Source organism: Bos grunniens, chromosome 12 (genome assembly GCF_055505025.1).
Source record: "Bos grunniens cultivar Pamir isolate PY7600 chromosome 12, Bosgru_T2T1.0, whole genome shotgun sequence".
NCBI classification, from domain to species: Eukaryota; Metazoa; Chordata; class Mammalia; order Artiodactyla; family Bovidae; genus Bos; species Bos grunniens.
In genome coordinates, this window is record NC_141176.1 from 53,474,859 (window position 1) to 53,494,130 (window position 19,272).

Below are 19,272 nucleotides of genomic sequence, written 5' to 3' on the forward strand. Positions count from 1 at the left end.
AGTCTGAGAGAGGGCAAGAGAAAGAGCCTCTCATGCAGAGACGATTGCTGAGACAAACACCATGAGACAGGGACAAGCATGACATATTTGAGGGACAAAAAGAACCTCAGGGTGGCTAGACCTAATATCTTTTCTTTTCCCTGTAATTTATTTGTTGAGTCAATTCCTGAAGAGTATTCACCAGTTTGGATTTTCTTAATGGCATTCAGTTCAGTTCAGTTCAGTCACTCAGTCGTGTCCGACTCTTTGCGACCCCATGAATCACAGCACGCCAGGCCTCTCTGTCCATCACCAACTCCCGGAGTTCACCCAGACCCACGTCCATCGAGTCAGTGATGCCATCCAGCCATCTCATCCTCTGTCGTTACCTTCTCCTCTATAATGGTGTTATTTTATATTAATATGTTCCTCTATCCCTTGTATCTTCTGAAAATTGGCATACAGAGAATTTTGTTAATTGAATTAAAGTTTGATTTCTTTTCTTAGGCAGTTACATTTCCATCAGGAGGCATATCATATCTGCTTGTCTCTTGATTTTAGCAATTGCTGATAATCTTTGTTCAACACCTTAGTTAATTGGTGGTGCAAAACAGTGATAATATAGTTCTATTATTCAGAAGTAGATTGTTTTAAAAATTAAAGATAATGTGGACAAGATTGTTGATGGAATTTTGATAACAGAGAGAGGAAGAGAGGGATTGGGGATGACCCATAGACTTTTGGCTTAAAAAGTTAACTTTGCAGTATTTTGCCAATTACTGACTTGGGGAAGGTGAAGAGAAGTTTGGAGTATGGAAGAATGGAAAGTGAGGATTACATACCTTAAGAAAATTGAAGTGTATGTGTAAGGAAGGAAGTCTGGAGCTTAGAAAAGTGATCAGAACTGTATAACATAGTCTTACTTTACACTGCTATTTAAAGACTATTATGATTACCTAGGGGGGAGCACGTAGAAGGAGAAGAAAACAAAATTTTGAAGACTTAAGAAATGCTGAGCAATTAATCCCTAAGTAGAACCATGTTGAGAGTTGAAGAGAAAAGGTAACCTCTCTCAGAAGGTCTCTCTATGTTCACCGGTATAAACTGGAGAAAATGATGCCCCCTTTGCCCCAGAGGGGAAGCTAGTTTAGGCTTGCTTGGGAACACTAACCCACAAAAGGCAGAACAAGCCCTCATGGCATACACCTAAGACTTGACATCAAGAAGAATCTGTTTGTCCACAAGTCAATAGCCACTGGAAAGCACTATAGTGGGAGGAATTATAAACCACATCCCTAGCGTGCTAAGCAGAATTCTAACATGGCCATCCTGCCCTTTGCACTTGCTATACACCTGTGATTACTCTATGTGGTGAAAGGCATTCAGCAGACATAGTTAAGGTTCTTAATCTGTTCACCTTACAGTGGAGAGATTACTGAGCGAGCCTAACCTAATCACGGGAACCCTTTTAAAGCAGAGAGTTTTCTCCTGCTGGCAGAAAAGAAGTGAGAGAGATTCTAAGTGTGAGAAGGATTTGAAAAAGTATTGCTGGCTTGAAGGTTGAAGAGGCCACATGGCAAGGAATATGGGTCCCCAAGGAAAGAGAAACCTCTACCTGAATATCACAGAGACTGAATTCTGCCAACAGTCTGAATGAGCATGGAAGTGTGTTCCCTAGAGCCTTCAGATAACAGGGTTGATACCTCGATTTTGCTTTTTTGCTCCTCTAAGGATAGAATCCAGTTGAGCCTACCTGGCCTTCTGACCTCCGTAACTGTGAGGTAAAGAGTGGATGATGGATGGTGCTGCAAATCACCAAACTTGTAATTTGTTACTCAGTGTTGTTGTTCAAATGCTAAGCTGTGTCTGACTTTCTGCAGTCCCAAGAACTGCAGCACACCAGGCTTCTCTGTCCTTCACTATCTCCCAGAGTTTGCTCAAATTCATGTCCATTGAGTCAGTGATGCTGTCCAACCATCTCATCCTCTGTCGTCCCCTTCTCTTCCTGCCCTCAATCTTTCCCAGCATCAGGGTCTTTTCCAATGAGTTGGCTCTTCCCATCAGGTGGCCGAAGTATTGGAGCTTCAGCTTTAGCATCAGTCTTTCCAGTGAATGCTGCTGCTACTGCTAAGTCACTTCAGTCATATCCGACTCTGTGTGACCCCATAGACAGCAGCCCACCAGGCTCCCCCATCCCCTGGGATTCTCCAAGCAAGAACACTGGAGTGGGTTGCCATTTCCTTCTCCAAGGCATGAAAGTGAAAAGTGAAAGGGAATTCGCTCAGTTGCGTCCGACTCTTAGCGACCCCATGGACTTCAGCCTACCAGGCTCCTCCGTCCATGGGATTTTCCAGGCAAGACTTCTGAAGTGGGGTGCCATTGCCTTCTCCTTCCAGTGAATATTCAGGGTTAATTTCTTTTAGGATGGACTGGTTGGATCTCCTTGCTGTCCAAAAGACTCTCAAGAGTCTTCTCCAGCACCACATTTCAAAAGCATCAATTCTTCAGTGCTCAGCTTTCTTTATGATTCAACTCTCACATCCATACATGACTACTGGAGAAACCATACCCTTGACTAGATGGACCTTTGTGGCAAAGTAATGTCTCTGCTTTTTAATATGCTATCTAGGTTGGTCATAGCTTTTCTCCCAAGGAGCAAGTTTTAATTTTGTGGCTGCAGTCACCATCTGCAGTGATTTTGGAGCCAAAGAAAATGAAATCTGTTACTGCTTCCTCTTTTCCGCATCTATTTGCCATGATGTGATGGAACTGGATGCCATAATCTTCATTTATTAAATGTTGAGTTTTTAAACCAGCTTTTTCACTCTCCTGTTTCACTCTCATCAGGAGTCTCTCTAGTATGCCTGTGCTATGCTGGGCACTGTGATAGACTGCTAAGCCTGTGCATAAACCCTGCTTTTAGGGTACAGGCCTAGGATGGTCCGGTCAATTATTTATGGAAAGAGAGGAGATGAAACTAGATCACGTCTTGAGAGTTCAACCAGATCTTCTCTTCTATGTGAAAACAAGGTGCCACAACCTCCCATTCCTTCTTCCTCTCACCCCTGAACTCAAACAATCCACACTTGAAAGTTACACAATGAACTGACATACAGCACTTAAACTTCAGTGTACTGATATGGAATCACTGACTTAATCTGGAATGTTGTAAGATGAACAATATTAACCTTTGCTCAAAATCGTTATTAAAAAAGTTCAAAGTCTACTATAAGCACAAAATAAGTACCCTATCATCTATAGATAGTATTTTGGCTCTCTTCTCTGTGTGAAAATATGAACATGAATAGATGGTGGGGCCACAAGGTAGAAACAACCTGAGCCCCTGTATCACCGCATGGAAGGTAGCAGGCTGATGAGGGACACCTGCCGTGGACTAGTAAGTGTCAAGTAAATTTCACTGTGTTAGACTAAGAAGTATGTGTGTCAGTGTGTGTGTGTGTAAAGAACGCTGTTGCTGCTGTTTAGCTGCTCAGTAGTTTCCGACTCTTTGTGACCGCATGGACTGTAGCCCACCAGGCTCCTCTGTCCATGGGATTTGCCAGGCGAGAACGCTGGAGTGGGTTGCCACTTCCTTCTCCAGTGGATCTTCATGACCCAGGAATCGAATTTATGTCTTCTGTTTCTCCTCATTGAAGGCAGATTCTTTACCACTGAGCTGACAGTGAAGAAGTATGTTTGTGAGTGTGTGTGTGTGTATGTGTAAAGAATGCTGCTGCTGCTGTTCATATTGACCACATAACAGCTAAATTTCCATCTACTTTAATAAGTATTTGTTTTCCCCAAACAAACATGATGTAGCAAGTATAAACAAAATCTGTAGTTAACAGGTAGTATTTTCTCTTTGCATAATTAATTTAAAGTAAATCAATAATAAGCATTGCTTAAATGTAAAAAAGAATTTTCTTTAGTTATAGAGTAATGGATACTATTAAGGGCTATAAATAAACCCTGCAATAAATCTTTAATAGTAAATTAACCTAAAATAAAATACATTTTCTTACTAAATGCCACCTCTTTCCCATATACCACACAATACTGAAGGACATAAACTTTTAGGAGAATTCACAAGATTATATACATATGTTTTTAAGATTTATTTCATTGAAGTATAGTTGATTTACAATGTTGTCCTAGTTTCAGATGTACAGCACAGTCATTCAAATATATAAATGTATTTTCTATATTTAAATATATATGTAGATATATAATTATACATTACATAAATATTATATATTCAAATATGTCAAATATGTTTATATACAGATGTTATGTTCAGTTGCCAAATCGTGTCTAACTCTTTGCCACTCTATGAACTGTAGCATGCCAGGCTTCCCTGTCCCTCACCATCTCCTGGAGTTTGCCCAAGTTCATGTCCATTAAATCAGTGATGCTATCCAACCATCTTATCTTCTTATGCCTTTTTCTCCTTTGGCCCTCAATTTTTCTCAGCATCAGGGTATTTTCCAATGAATCGGCTGTTCACATCAGGCGGCCAAAGTATTGGAGCTCCAACAGCAGTCCTTCCAATGAGTATTCAGGGTTGATTTCCTTTAGGGTTGACTGATTTCATCTTGTTGTCCAAGGGACTCTCAATAATCTTCTCCAGTACCACATTCGAAAGCATCAATTCTTCAAATCTCAGTTCGAAACCATCAATATATAACCACAGTTCAAAAGTTTCAAACCACAGTTAGAAAGCATCAATATAACATATAAATGTTATAGTCAAATATAAATAATAAATATATATACACTCTTTTTCATGTTTGTATCCACTATGATTTATTACAGGATATTGAATATAGCATAAGATTTTTATTGCAAGAGGAATTTAGGAACAAGGAAAAGTGAAGCTTGATGTTTGATAAATTCACATGTATTTTATTAGATAAATATGTTAATGATAAGACTGATAATAACAATGTTATACTATTATTTGATTTTCCTTTGGGTTTTATTTCCTGATTCATTTGAGTCTTCTCTGAAAGCATATGTATCTCCTTAACAAGATTTGATTTTGATCTCTCTAGGCTGCCCTGCCAAACACAGGTATTGTACTGTGAACATGATCCCTGACCACAAAGAACATTAGGTCTGGTGAATAAAACAGACGAGTAGCAATAAAGCGACAAGTATAATGCAGGGCGCTGCACCCTAAGATAGAGAGCAAAAAGGATAAGGAAGCACAAATGACAGAGGCAGTGAAGTCAGACAGAGGGGGTGAGAACGCATCCCCAAAAACCTGTTGGAGCTCCAAGCACTGATGAAGAGGTGGCCAAGCAGAGCTCAGGAAACTTTCCAGAGGAGAGTACAGCAGAGGTTTCAGGCATAATGCAGGGTGTCAGAGCTGGAGATGTAAGCAGAAGTCAGGTACCTTATAAGCCATGGCCCTCACACGCCTTGTTAAGAACTTTAGACTTCATCCCAGGAATAATGGGGAGCTAAGAAAGGATTTTAAGCAGGAAAGCAACACATTTTGTCTTGTGTGATAGGATGATGACTCCTGCTGTAAGTATGGAAAGTGGAGGTTGGCTGTCTGGTTACAAGTGGTGGAAGGAAGCTAGGAAGAGATAAGAATGGTGAAACTAGGGTACTGGGAAGTGGACAAGTTCTAGAGACTTAAAAATGATATCAATTGGATTTTTTGACTTTAAAAAAAGAGGTGGGAGTGGAGGTCTTTTTGTGCTTTATAATCATGTTTTTCAAGACTGAGTGGGTTTCTATTTCACTTAACATCAGGCCCTTATTTTTAATGCTAGTCCCTTATGTGATCCCAAATTGGGGATTCTAGTCTTATCTCTGACCTGTGCAGGAGTGCATCCTAAGAAGCTTCAGGTGTGTCTGACTGTTTGTGACCCTAAGGACTGTAGTCAACCAGGCTCCTCTGTCCATGGGATTTTCCAGGCAAGAATACTGGAGTGGGTTGCGATGCCCTCCTCCAGGGGATCTTCTTGACCCAGGGATTGAACTTGCGTCTCTGGTGTCTCCTGCATTGGCTGGTGGGTTCTTTACCACTAGTGCAGCCTGGGAAGCCCATCTCTGAGCTACATAAAGGTAAAGAGAAAAATCATCCAAGCCTCTTGGTGCTGACCCACATGTAATCTTCCCCTTGCATTCAGGGGCCAGAGGAGTCCAAGTTTGCATTTCAGAAATCTGTTTGTTCCAGTGTATAATCGTCCTTCATTTTTGTTATGTATCAGGAGTTTAAAAGTCACTCATAATTGGAGAAAGTAGATCTTAATGGATCCTAACAGATGAAGGATTTGTGTAGATTTTTTTCCTGCTCCTTTCAGACTCACTCTGTAGTCTCCATTACTCCATGTAACAGCAACCACATTTTCAAGCAATGACAGCTATGAAAAAATAAAACTATCAGTCATTGTCAGATACTTTATAAATGGAGACAGAGGAGCGGTTCTGTTCTCCATGCAACAGGACAGAGGAGAAAGGTCAGTGATATATCATGTGGTATAGGATTTCCCCTTAAGCAATCTTCTGCTAAGACTTGCTCACAGTGTGGAAGCTTTTGTCTGAACAAGGACTCTGGCGACTGCTCCTCCACTGAAGGCTATAGACATTTTAAGTCTCTGCTCTGTACAGTATTGAAGAAAGAAAAGAATGTTTCTCAAGTGGAATTGGAAAAAAAAGTTAATTTTTGCCATTGATGATGGCCGGGACCTAATATTAACAGTTGTTTAACTTATGAAAAATTAATTAGGTGACATAAATTATGTATGTGGGAAAAAATATCTATCAATGGGTGGTTTGAGGATTCAGAAGAGCACTTGCATTGATAACAAAAGGTATTTTGTGCAGCAGGTCACGTTTCGGGTGGGTTTCTTTCTTCCTTTGTGCCTGAAAAGGATGAATACAGAATTGTTCTTAGGCAACTCCCTGGTAGTGAGGGAACCAGTCATTTCAACAGAGTTTATCATTATGTTCTTGTCTGCTGTTTGGATGCTTAGAAGGCAATTGACAAAAATTAAATAGAAAACTCAGAGAACTGAACTGGAGTGTCTGAATACTGAACCCGTGTGCCTGGCAACGCAGCACAGCCTCACAATGTGTCGTTCTCCCAGGTCTCTTGAGAAAAGAACGAACTCAGTGACCCAGAAATTGAAATCCATACATGCAATGTAAAAAGTAAACTATAGATGCTAACGGATGTTTAGATTTAGTTTTTAAATTTTAAAATATGTGGAGTGATTAAACATAGTTTTTTTACATCATGCCACTCTTAGTGTAACATTTGAGTTATTGTACTTTTTTTCTGGTTATTTTATTTCTTCTATACCAAGAAATATAGGCAGCTGCAATATCCTTGAATAGTTGCAAATTGGAGCAGAATGGGTTGGAAATGTTTAATGTTACTTTGAAAGAGACATTGTAACTCTGTCAATATGACTTTTTAAAAAGTTCCATAAATCTATTTTTGGAACAATGTGGGGGTGTAGTAATTAAATGTAAATAAATATAGTCCAAATTCAAAATAATTTTCTCCAAATTATATAATAAAAAAACAAATCAGTTGAGGAAATAGTAGTTAACCTGAGTTAATGACATATTTACCTTTGGTTCCAATCTTGGCACATATGATTGGAATCTTTAGTATAAATTAAATTATATTCTTCAATTAGAACACCATAGATGGTTAAGCATTAAATGAAAAAAACCCTCAAATTTCTGGTACTACCTGATTTTCTATAGCCATTTCTATTTTACTGTTTTCCTTAATCTTTTAAAAAGATAAAATATTTTTATTTAAAGAAAATAGCTTAATTAACATTAAGCAGCAGTGTCTCTAATAAAACTGAAAGAAATTAATGAGTTTGTCCTGGAACTAAAGAGTGCAAATACAAACACCTCAAGAAAAGTCTAGTTTTCCCTGGTGGCTCAGTGGTAAAGAATCTGCCTGCCAATGCCAAAGACGTGGGTTCAGTCCCTGGGTAGGGAAGCTCCCCCTGGAGAAGGACGTGGCTACCTATTTCAGTATTCTTGCCTGGGGAATCCCATGGTCAGAGGAGCCATGTGGGCTATAGTCCACGGGTTGGCAAAAGAGTCAGACATGACTTAGCAGCTAAACAACAACAAGGAATAGTCTAAAGTCAAGAAAATACTTCCCTCCACTTATTTTTAGCAATCAAGTAGGCATTTATAATCCTAGCTGAGTCTGGCTTCTTTTGCGGGGTTGGGGGGGGAAGGGTGAGGGTAGGGGTGGGTGAGGGGTAGGGGGTGTGGTGTCCAAGGGTTTCACTGAAGGATAGAATATGGAACATGCAGTATACAACTAATTTTCATGGTGATATTATCCTTGAAATTTTATCTTATATCTATGCTTATGCAGAAGAAAAAGTATGGATAAAAATGTTAATTGCACCTGTACTGTCAATTCTAAGGGCCTCTTTTAATTCACAAATGTCCAAACAGGAACTTAAAACTGAGTGACTGAAATGTGTCTCATTATATTCTGGGCATTTGCAGTGTCAGACCTACAGAGACAAGGGCACCTGGAGACAGATGACCAGACTCCCATAAAACAGAAGCTTAATTATGCTCACTTACATTTTGAAAATATTCCCAACAAATCACTGTGAGTAGGTGATACATCAAGGCAAGATTCTAATTTCATATTCCCAGTCATGTGGTCCTATAAACTCCTCTAATAAGGCCTTAACTAAGTTTTTCTTGTGACCTCAGCTGAAATATTGCAGGCTGTGTGTTTTGTTGTGTCCCCAATTTATTTCTGACCTTGGTGCTGCCCGGGCACAATGAGACAAGTGAAGGGTGGAGATCAGATTTAATTTTGAATTTCCGGACGGCTTCTGGTTTGTATCTCAACTTGAACATTACTTAAACATGTTATTTTTGGTCAATGACTTTTTATGCAGCATACTGGGCAAATATAATTAAGTAGGCTAAGTTTTGTTCTCAGCTGGCCTCTGAGTTCTCGTATGGGAACTTGGAATCTCAACAGGAAACACCTGTATGGTAGTTGTATATCGAGCCGTCCCAGAGAATTAATATATAACATTGTTCCTGAGCCTCACAAGCTCTTCCCCAAATAGAAATGTTCAAATGTATTTGCAGGCTGCACTTTTAATTACTACAAAAAGCTCAACCTCTCAGCTTAGAAATAAACCTTGTTTTAAGGGTATATTTACACTCAGACATATGAATAGTGTTTTTATACAGTTCATGGGGTTCTTACAGCTGGTATACTGGAAATGAGGAAGAACTAAAGAGCTTGTTAATGAGGGTGAAGGAGGAGAGTGGAAAAGCCTGTTTAAAACTCAGTATTGAAAAAAATTAAGATCATGGCATCTGGTCCCATCACTTCATGGCAAAGAGAAGGCAAAAATGTGGAAGCAGTGACAGATTTCCTCTTCTTGGGCTCTAAAATCACTGTAGATAGTGACTGCAGCTGTGAAGTTAGAAGACTCTTGATTGCTTCTTGGCAGGAAAGCTATGACAAACCTAGACAGTTGTGTTAAAAAGCAAAGATATTACTTTGCCAACAAAGGTCCAAATAGTCAAGGCTCTGGTCTTTTCAGTAGTCACATATGGATGTGAGAGCTGGACAATAAAGAAGGCAGAGCTCTGAAGAATTGATGCTTTTGGACTGTGGTGCTAGAGAAGACTCGTGAGAGTCCCTTGGAAAGCAAGGAGGTCAAACCAGTCAATCTTAATGGAAATCGACCCTGAATACTCTTTGGAAGGACTGGTGCTGAAGCTGAAACTCTAATACTTTGGCCGCCTGATGCAAACAGCTGACTCATTGGAAAAGACTCTGATGCTGGGAAAGATTGAAGGCAGAAAGAGAAGAGGGCAACAGAGGATGAGATGGTTGGGTGGTATTACCAGTTCAATTGACACGAACTTGGGCAAACTCTGGGAGATGGTGAGGGGATACAGGTGTATTTCAGTCCATGGGGAGGCAAAGAATTGGACACGACTTGGTGACCGGACAACAACAATGTATCTACATTGTTTTTTTAATCAATTATAGCAAAAGTACCACACTGATGTATAATAGGAACAACAGGGAAAACTCTGTGTATATGTGGGGGGAGGAGGGATATGGGACTTCACTGTATTTATTTTTTTTATAAGTCTAAAACTTTTCTAAAAAATAAAGTCAATTAATTTTTTAGAAAAATTACAATATACATAAGGAAAGAAGCTACCATATTAGAGAATCAACTGGAATAGCTAAAAGAGAAATGGCGTTTTGGTAATATCAAAAAAGTGATTTATTGGAATATAAAATTAGAGTGTTTGAAATATTTAATGAGAAAATATTAAAATGATCAAGAAATAAGAAAATCTGAAGAAAGAAAAGAATCATGACTATTTGAAAATTAGCCAGTAGATACTTAAGGGGGGAGGGAAGTTATAACTGGAATAAAAAGCTTAGTGAGACTATTAGACTTCCACTTTCAGCCAAGATGGAATAACAGGGAATATATATATAACATCCCACCTGAACTAACTTTTAAAAATGAAAAACAATATGAGACACAATGGTTTTCAAGACACTAGATATCAGGGGACATTGATATATGTGAGATAAGAAACAAGAAAGGTGAGTCCTATAATTCTCTAAGGTTACCATCTAGAGAGAGTTTCCAAGCCATGGTGCAGGGTGGAAGAACCCAGCCAGAACCTAGCAGGCTCCTTGAGTTCAGAAGGTAGAACTGATAGTCCTGGGAGACCAAGATGGCTAGGCACTGCAGCAGAGACACGCATAGACAGAACTCTGGAATTCTGCAGAGGGGCCCTCAGGTATTTAGCAGACTTCTGCCTAGGCATGTGGGGAAAATCCTGGAGTCTGGAGCTCTTGAATCACTTAGAAGGATGAGAAGTAACAGTGACTAATGCTTATAGAGGACTGAGAATAGTGTCTGTCTCATGAAGCCAACTGAAAAGTCTCAAAATTTGGTTTTTTTGACCTTTTTATTTTTTTATTTATTATTTTTTAATATAAATTTATTTATTTTAATTGGAGGTTAATTACTTTAAAATATTGTATTTGTTTTGCCATACATCAACATGAATCTGCCACAGGTATACACATGTTCCCCATCCTGAATCCCCCTCCCTCCTCCCTCTCCGTACCATCCCTCTGGGTTGTCCCAGTGCACCAGCTGCAAGCATCCAGTATCATGCATCGAACCTGGACTGGCAATTCATTTCATATATGATATTATACATGTTTCAATGCCATTCTCCCTAACCATCCCACCCTCTTCCTCTCCCACAGAGTCCAAAAGACTGTTCTATACATCTGTGTCTCTTTTGCTGTCTCGCTTACAGGGTTATCATTACCATCTTTCTAAATTCCATATATATGCGTTTGTATACTGAAGTTGAACAGTTCTATGAAGACCTACAAGACCTTTTAGAACTAACACCCAAAAAAGATGTCCTTTTCATTATAGGGGACTGGAATGCAAAAGTAGGAAGTCAAGAAACACCTGGAGTAACAGGCAAATTTGGCCTTGGAATAGGGAATGAAGCAGGGCAAAGACTAATAGAATTTTGCCAAGAAAATGCACTGGTCATAGCAAACACCCTCTTCCAACAACACAAGAGAAGGCTCTATACATGGACATCACCAGATGGTCAACACCAAAGTCAGATTGATTATATTCTTTGCAGCCAAAGATGGAGAAGCTCTATACAGTCAGCAAAAACAAGACCAGGAGCTGACTGTGGCTCAGACCATGAACGCCTTATTGCCAAATTCGGACTTAAATTGAAGAAAGCAGGGAAAACCACTAGGCCATTCAGGTATGACCTAAATCAAATCCCTTATGATTATACAGTGGAAGTGAGAAATAGATTTAAGGGCCTAGATCTGATAGATAGAGTGCCTGATGAGCTATGGAATGAGGTTCGTGACATTGTACAGGAGACAGGGATCAAGACCAACCCATGGAAAAGAAATGTGAAAAAGCAAAATGGCTGTCTGGGGAGGCCTTACAAATAGCTGTGAAAAGAAGAGAAGCGAAAAGCAAAGGAGAAAAGGAAAGATATAAACATCTGAATGCAGAGTTCCAAAGAATAGCAAGAAGAGATAAGAAAGCCTTCTTCAGTGATCAATGCAAAGAAATAGAGGAAAACAACAGAATGGGAAAGACTAGAGATCTCTTCAAGAAAATTAGAGCTACCCAGGGAACATTTCATGCAAAGATGGGCTCGATAAAGGACAGAAATGGTATGGACCTAACAGAAGCAGAAGATATTAAGAAGAGATGGCAAGAATACACAGAAGAACTGTACAAAAAAGATCTTCATGACCAAGATAATCACGATGGTGTGATCACTGACCTAGAGCCAGACATCCTGGAATGTGAAGTCAAGTGGGCCTTAGAAAGCATCACTATGAACAAAGCTAGTGGAGGTGATGGAATTCCAGTTGAGCTATTCCAAATCCTGAAAGATGATGCTGTGAAAGTGCTGCACAAAATATGCCAGCAAATTTGGAAAACTCAGCAGTGGCCACAGGACTGGAAAAGGGCAGTTTTCATTCCATCCCAAAGAAGGGCAATGCCAAAGAACACTCAAACTACTGCACAATTGCACTCATCTCACACGCTAGTAAAGTAATGCTCAAAATTCTCCAAGCCAGGCTTCACCAATTTGTGAACCGTGAACTTCCTGATGTTCAAGCTGGTTTTAGAAAAGTCAGAGGAACCAGAGATCAAATTGCCAACATCCACTGGATCATGGAAAAAGCAAGAGAGTTCCAGAAAAACATCTATTTCTGCTTTACTGACTATGCCAAAGCCTTTGACTGTGTGGATCACAAGAAACTGTGGAAAATTCTGAAAGAGACGGGAATACCAGACCACCTGATCTGCCTCTTGAGAAATTTGTATGCAGGTCAGGAAGCAAGAGTTAGAACTGGACATGGAACAACAGACTGGTTCCAAATAGGAAAAGGAGTAGGTCAAGCCTGTATATTGTCACCCTGCTTATTTAACTTATATGCAGAGTACATCATGAGAAGCGCTGGACTGGAAGAAACACAAGCTGGAATCAAGATTGCTGGGAGAAATATCAATAACCTCAGATATGCAGATGACACCACCCTTATGGCAGAAAGTGAAGAGGAACTCAAAAGCCTCTTGATGAAGGTGAAAGTGGAGAGTGAAAAAGTTGGCTTAAAGCTCAACATTCAGAAAACGAAGATCATGGCATCCGGTCCCATCACTTCATGGGAAATAGATGGGGAAACAGTGGAAACAGTGTCAGACTTTATTTTTCTGGGCTCCAAAATCACTGCAGATGGTGATTGCAGCCATGAAATTAAAAGACACTTACTCCTTGGAAGGAAAGTTATGACCAACCTAGATAGCATATTCAAAAGCAGAGACATTACTTTGCTAACAAAGGTCCGTCTAGTCAAGGCTATGGTTTTTCCTGTGGTTATGTATGGATGTGAGAGTTGGACTGTGAAGAAGGCTGAGCACCGAAGAATTGGTGCTTTTGAACTGTGGTGTTGGAGAAGACTCTTGAGAGTCCCTTGGACTGCAGGGAGATCCAACAAGTCCATTCTAAAGGAGATCAGCCCTGGGATTTCTTTGGAAGGAATGATGCTAAAGCTGAAACTCCAGTACTTTGGCCACCTCATGCAAAGAGTTGACTCATTGGAAAAGACTCTGATGCTGGGAGGGATTGGGGGCAAGAGGAGAAGGGGACGACAGAGGATGAGATGGCTGGATGGCATCACTGACTTGATGGATATGAGTCTTAGTGAACTCTGGGAATTGGTGATGGACAGGGAGGCCTGGCGTGCTGTAATTCATGGGGTCGCAAAGAGTCAGACAAGACTGAATGACTGATCTGATCTGATCTGATACTGTATTGGTGTTTTTCTTTCTGGCTTACTTCACTCTGTATAATAGGCTCCAGTTTCATCCACCTCATTAGAACTGATTCAAATGCATTCTTTTTAATGGCTGAGTAATACTCCATTGTGTATATGTACTACAGCTTTCTTATCCATTCATCTGCTGATGGACATCTAGGTTGCTTCCATGTCCTGGCTATTATAAACAGTGCTGTGATGAACATTGGGGTACACGTGTCTCTTTCAATTCTGGTTTCCTCGGTGTGTATGCCCAGCAGTGGGATCAAAATTTAAAGGACATTTGGCAAAGTATAGAGAAGAATCTAGCCTCAGTAATGTGGAATAAATAGCCTGAGACTGACACTGTTTCAGTTTTACCCAACAATTTAAAAAAATGAGACCAAAAATGATCAAACTGTTTTCAAGTAACCTAATCACAGCCGAGAGAGAGCTCATAAATATTTTCAGGAACACAAAATACTCAACATTAAATAAAGCATAAGTCCAGGTGCCCTGAATCAAATGAAAATTTACCAGGCATGCAAATAAGCATGCCTGGTAAATTCCACTCACAATGAGGAGACAAATCAATCAGTTGAAACCAGCCCAGAAATGACACAGGCATTTGAGTTAGCAAAGAAAAAACTTAAAAACAATGATTATAACTGTGTTTCATATGTTTAAAAAGTAGAGAATAAAAAGGACATACATCAAACTTCCAGAGATGAAACTTACAGTGTTAAACAAAAAATAAATCAGACAGGATTAATAGCTATTTGACACTATAAAAAAGTATGAATAAACTTGAAGACAGAGTAACATAAACTATCCAAAATGAAACCCAGGGAGAAGAGAGAATTAGAACAAAACAAAACAACACACAGAGCCTTACTAGCTGTAGGACAACTTCAAATGGCTTAATATACACATAAGGAATCTCTTAAGAAAAGTGTAGAGCAGGAGACAGAAAGAATATTTACAGAAGTAATAGCCAAAAGTTTCCCAAACTTGATAGTAGTTATAAATGTATAGATCCAAGGACCACAATAAAGCCCAGCATAAGAAATATAAAAACACTACATCAATACATATCATAATAAAAGTGCTCAAAATTAGCCATTAAGAAAAGTCTTACAAGTAGGCAAAGAAAAAAAACATATTACATGTAGAGAAACAAAGATAACTAGAGTGTAGTTAGAAACATTGCAAATGAGAAGACAGTGGAGTAATATTTTAAATACTTGAAGAAAAAAAAAAGCCTGGCACCCTAGACTTCTACACCAAATCAAAATATCTTTCAAATATGAAGATTAAATTTTTTTTCAGATATAAAAAGCTGAGAGAACTCACTGCCAACAGAGTCTCACTATAAGAGCTATTAAGAAGAGTTCTTAAGACAAAAAGAAAATGATACCACAAGGATCTGTAGAGCTACACCAAGGAGTGAAGAGTACAGGAAATGGGAACTGCAAAGTTAAACATAAATCCAAATCTGTCTTATTACTTAAATATCTTTAAAAGATCATTGACAGGTTAGACAAGATAATGACAGATCTATCTGTCTGTATACCTATGCTGTATAGGTTTTACATCATATGTAAAAAGCACAGAGGTCAGTAAGGGAAAAAAATTAAAAATACTATCACATGTTTCTTATATGTTCAGTAGCATAATATTACTTACAGGTAAACTAGAGTCTAAAAAGATGTATGTTATACCAACCCTAAAGAAACACTAAGATAACAAAAACCAAGAAAAAATAAAATTAAATACTTTAAAATATTTAATTAATCTAAAAGAAGACAGAAAAAAGAGAGAAAAGAGAACAAAGAACAGATTGGGACAGAGAGAAAACACTTAAGAAGAAGAAAGATTTAAGCTTAACCATATCAACAGTCACTAAATAAATGCCTCTGCCTCGTGTACATGAATCCAAAACTGAATACTGTTAATTCTTCCTAAACTGACCTCTAGATTTAATATAATCCAAATAGAATTCCTAACAGGTTACTTTGTAAAAGATGACAAAATTATTTAAATCTTAATATGGTAATGCAAAGACTCTAGAAAAGCCTAAATAATTTTTTAAAAGAGGAACTAACAATATCTGATTTCAAGAGTTATAAGTCTACTCACATCAGAACAGCATTGTATCACGATAGAAAAACAGCCCAATTAAACAAGACACAGAGTCCAGAAATAAATCCACGCATATGTGGGAAATGGATTTTGATGCAGGCGCAAAGGCAACTCAGTGGATAGAGAACAGTCCTTTCAACAAGTGGTGCAATAACAACTGGATATCCATGTGCAAGTAAGATAGAAAGTAACGCAGGGAGGAGGGAAGGAAGGAGAGAAGAAAAGGAAGAACTTTGATCCAGACCTCACACCAAATACAAAACTCAAAATGAGTCATAAACTAAATATAAGGCACAAAACTATAAATCTAGTAGAGGAAAACAGAAGAAAAACCTTTGTGAGTTAAGCAAAAAATTCTTAGCTACAAACTATAAAGCACAATCTATAAAAGAATAAATTGGACTTAATCAGTATTAAAGGCTTTGACTCTTTAAAAGACACCAGTAAGATAATGAAAAGCCAAGCCACAAACTGGGAGAAAATATTTGCAACTCACGTATCTGATAATGGACTTACATATAGAATATATTAATAGAACTCCTAAAATTCAATAAAAAACCAAACTACCCATTTAAAAAAAAGGGGGGGGGAAGGTATTCAAATAGCCACTTCACCAAAAAAAGATACACAGATAATAGATAAACACATGCAAAGATGCTCAATATTAATCATTAAGAAAATGCAATAAAACCACAATGACATACCACTACACATCTATAAGGATGACCAAAATCTAAAAAAATTGACCATATCAAGTATTTGTAAGGATGTGGAGAAACTGGAACACATCTGTCTTGGAAATTGTATGCACAGCTTCTTAAAATGATAAACATTTAGATGTTGAAATTATTAGAAATGATGACAATTGTATAAGGTAGAATGACAGAGATCTGCTTAAAAACATGCACACACAAATTATAAGGAGTTATAGGAATAGCTCAGGGATTTGTAGATATGTTTAACAAAAGCACAGTGACTAATTTTCTAATGATGACAAGAGCTTCAAAAATGAGGCTTTTACAAGAAGTCAGGAAGGGCAAGCATCTGGCAGTGCCAATGAGGAGTAAGGTATGCAGAGAATTATCTCCAGATCCAAAGACAAGGAGGCTGTGGAGAAAAAAAGCTCCCCAGGAGAGGGATGAGGGGCAGAGGATTTTCAGGGAAAGCCAGGGCTCCATCAGAGCAGGAAGGTGAAGGGAAACACAGGGAAGAGACACAGAACAGAGAGGACTGTGATGACAGACTGTGAGTTCCAAGAAATGTTGACAAAATTGTTTACGAAGAGACCTTGTTTATCTGAGGACTATGAATAGATTTTATTTTGTAAATTGTGTACAAAGCAGACATTTATGTGTACGTAGATAGCGGCTGTGTTCCCATTCAATAACGACATTTTCTAGAACACTTACCTAAAACACCAGAAGAGAAGAGGGTTCTGTCAGAGAAGCATTTACGCGTAGTCCCAACCCACAGCAAGCGCCATGTCTGTTATCTGTATTTTGAGTGCTCGAAGAGAACTTTAATAGGGTCCTGATACTCACTGTTAAGAGGAGGGCATAGCAACTCACTCCAGTATTTTTGCCTGTGGAATACCAAGTTCAGAGGAGCTGGGTGGGCTACAGTTCACAGGTGGCAAAGAGTCAGACATGACTGAAGGACAGCATGCATGCACTCATTGTTAAATGTAAGATTATGAAATTGAACTGTCTGTGAAATTCAAGCATTTTCTTTGATTCAAAGCAGCTATTTTAACCAATGTAGAAAATGTTAATAAAATAAATGACTAGCTTTGCATCAAAAAATATATTTTTTAATGTCAATATCATCAAGAAAAACATGAAATATCTCTTTCTCCCAGGAGAATATATATATATATATATGTATGTATGTATAGTTAAAATCTTTAACTGGGCTAAAATTAACTCGATTTAAGACCAATACGTAAATCACTGACTAGAGAACAGCAGTGTCCACATAGGCACAATATATTGTCATATCTCAGATGAGGAACAGGGATTAACTAAGGGATTAATTTACATTTGTTATACGAACATGCATTCCTTTGGTTTCCTGTTTGTCTGTCACCTACCAGGACAGCATCTCCACAGTGAGACTTCCCAGGACACATTCATTATGATAGACTAGAAAGTATAAGTCCCTTTAACTGAATACAGTTCCCCATTGCCTCATTCTACACAATATTTTGTGCATTGCAGATGCAGAGAAGTTTGAGAGGTGAGGTTAAGATCGAGGTCCATGCTGACGGACCTCACTTCACGTTTCCTGAGATTTAAGGAAGCCGAAGGATGCTGCCAGAGCCAGGAGTTGGCTCCCACATCAAGAGCCCACCACTCCCACAGCTGCACTCTGAAGAAGAGAAATCTCATTGTGGACTGCAGCTTGGCTGGGTAAATGCACTCTCAGGCAGGCCATGGGGGCAAAGAGATTCCATATGATGTTCCACCCGATTGCACTCATAGCAGGATGGATTTCTATGCTTTAGGAAATCTATGAGGAACAAGAATCCTGTTACCTTGTCTTCTGTGCAGTAAAGACACTATAAAAATACTTGCTAAACATAATAAACACTAAGAGCATATTTCACCTCTGAACTCTATATAATTCAGCCTTTGTCCAGGTATATGATCTAAAAATTTCAGGCATCATGTGCCCCAAATTTTGATGTGACTAGACCAAGGCAGTGTATTGAGAACTTTAAGGAATTATTTCAAATAAATATGCTTTCATGAAACTTTATAAATAACCAGCCAAACAGTTAAAATTGAATTTATTTTCTTCATAAGCTCTTTCAGTCTTTAAATAGACTGCTCCTGAATTTCACTATTCTGCAGGAAAAAGAACCAATTCTGATATTAAAATTTTGTTTTGATTTTTTTGAGACTATAAGTTGATGCTATATAAGAATAGCATATCAAGCTTGTTCTTTAAAATCTAAGTAACTGCTGAAACTAACAGAAAAATTTAGTCACAATAGATGAATGTCAAATCATTATGTTGAGCACTTGAAACTAAAGTGTTACATATTAGTTATACCACAATAAAAATAGCAATTGTGGCTATACTATTTAATTATCCATAGCCAGTTCAGTTCAGTTTAGTTGCTCAGTCATGTCCAACTCTTTGTGACCCCATGGACTGCAGCACACCAGGATTCCCTGTCTATCACCAACTCCTGGAGCTTATGCATATTATTATCATTCAATTTATATTTTATTTTTATGATTCTCATCAAAGCCATAACATGGTTTAAGAATTTT

The 19,272-nt window shown here is 38.5% G+C and overlaps 1 long non-coding RNA gene across 1 annotated transcript; it reads left to right on the forward strand.

The window, feature by feature from the left end:
* Positions 1 to 1,478: 1,478 nt before the first annotated feature.
* On the forward strand, positions 1,479 to 18,755 carry LOC147361777 (uncharacterized). Its single transcript, XR_015137630.1, has 2 exons — positions 1,479 to 1,760; positions 18,211 to 18,755. It is a non-coding gene; the product is annotated as an uncharacterized LOC147361777 (long non-coding RNA).
* Positions 18,756 to 19,272: the final 517 nt, after the last annotated feature.